Below are 2,283 nucleotides of genomic sequence, written 5' to 3' on the forward strand. Positions count from 1 at the left end.
CTTGTATGTGAAAGAGAATGTCAGATTGTATGGTATCTCATAAGTTAGTGTTTTAGGGATTGTTGATTCACTTCTAGGCAATGGAAAAGCATTAATCCTCAATTGATGGTCAATCTCAAAGGACAAGTCAAGTATTAAAAAAACCTTATTGAGATTATGTGTTTTAGAACTTGGAGGTAATTGAGAGGACCACATACCATTTATAGAGTTTTCCTACAACAATAGTTATCAATCAAGTATAAAAATGAGATCATATAAAACACTATATGGGAGAAAGTGTATAACTCCTTTAACTTGGATTGAAGTAGGAGAAAGACAAATAATGGGCCCAAAACTAGTGGAGGAAGCAACAGAAAAAATCAGATTAATTAGAGACAGATTAAAAGCTGCTCAGGATCGCCAACAAAAGTATTATGATCCCAAGCAAAGAGCAGTAGAGTTTGAAGTGGGTGACTTTGTATTCTTCAAGGTTAAGCCTATGAAGGGTACAGTTAGAATTGGTAAGGGAGGCAAATTGAGTCCTAGGTTTATCAGACCTTTTGAAATTATTGAAAAGATTGGAAAAGTTGCCCTTCCAGATGACATGTCAGATATACATAATGTTTTTCATATGTCACTGTTAAGGAAATGAGTCACTGATGTCCATAAGAAAATTTCACATAATGAAATTGAGCTACAAAAGAATTTGACTTACACTGAAGAACTAAAAAGAATACTCGATTTTGATATGAAATAGCTCAGAATTCGTCAAATTCGTTATGTTAAAGTGAAATGGAAATAGAAGCTAGAAAAGGAGACAACTTGGAAAAGGGAAGAAGACATTAAAATGAAATTCCCTCATTTGTATCATGATCGTTAAGCTATGAAATTTCGAGGACGAAAGTTCAAAAAGGAGGGGTGTATTATAATATCCAAAATTTTGGTCCAAAAAGGTAAACATACAAATTTCCCCTATATTCTCTCACATATAAAAAGTATCAAAAATATTTTCATCAAATTTATATTGAATTTCGAGTAATTTTGGTATCAATATATCTTAAATGTATATGAATAGGTATCTTTTAAATAACTGTTTAGTATTATAGTTAATATTATAGTTAATGAATAACAATTAATTGACAACAATTTATTAATTGTTACTGTAGTCTCCACTAATCTTGACATGCATGGGCTGAATGGAGATCAGACGGCTAGAATGTTAGTAGAATTGTAGTGGAGAATGCACTATCTTATAATAATATTATATCGGTAAAGCACTAGTAGACCTATAAGTCCCCTTCATTACTTTCATTTGCCCATCACCTGGAATTGAAGCAGCGGGCAAGCAAGCTGAGTAATAGTAGAGGATTCGACTGCTGGAAGTTGGAGAAACCAAGTGCTGAATCTACGATTAGTGTTGCAGAAGCTACAGTTCAAGAATGCATAAATTGTGGATTTCTGTCACTCCTTTTGAATGCTGAATGTGGAAATCAGTAAGGATAATGGAGGAAAAGCTAAATGCACGTAAGGGTATTGTTGTTTGCAGAAAGTGCGTAATAATTACTGCTGCGATTTGCTAAAATAAAGAGGTTGTTGAAATTGGTTTGCTAAATGTATTACAAAAAGAGAAGTAAAGGTGTTGTGTTGAATGAGGAAGTTTAGTGAAAGTTGTTTACAAAAGGAAAAGAAGAAAGAATCGGGATACCGAGGTGAGATACCCAAACAAGATTATAAGAATTAATAAATGTTTTATTATCGCACTCCATCTTCATTATGTTTATGATCACATGTATTCTAGTTTATTTTGGTTATTTGAATGAATATGGTTGTTTATGTATGAATTTGTTTATGTAAAGGATAATCTTTAGCAATGTAAATGATTTAGTAAGCATAGAAGGGTAAATATTCATAAAACGCAAGTAAAGCGCAAGCAAAGGGCACCTAAAGCGCACCTAAAGTGCACCTAAATGGCAACTAAAGGACAGTTAAAGGGCACCTAAAGGGAAGCTAAAGGGTAACTGAAGAGCAGCTAAAGCGCAACTATATCATCAAAAGCATATGTCATTAGCTCTAAAAAGGATGACTATATGAAAAGTGAAATAAGTTATATATGGGGGATAGGCCCGCACAAGTAAAGGCGAAAGACCTGATGATGTAAGCCTACACTCTTAATTCTAGAAGTTGAGAAATTTGACTCAACCCTAAATGAGAGAGCAACTTCCATTCTAAAAGTTGGAAAATTAGACCCAACCTTGAATTGGAAAGTTGAATGGTGCAAAAGCTTATAGCCATTCTATAACTTAT

This window comes from Dendrobium catenatum, unplaced genomic scaffold, assembly GCF_001605985.2.
Source record: "Dendrobium catenatum unplaced genomic scaffold, ASM160598v2 fragScaff_scaffold_231, whole genome shotgun sequence".
In the NCBI taxonomy this organism is placed as follows: domain Eukaryota; kingdom Viridiplantae; phylum Streptophyta; class Magnoliopsida; order Asparagales; family Orchidaceae; genus Dendrobium; species Dendrobium catenatum.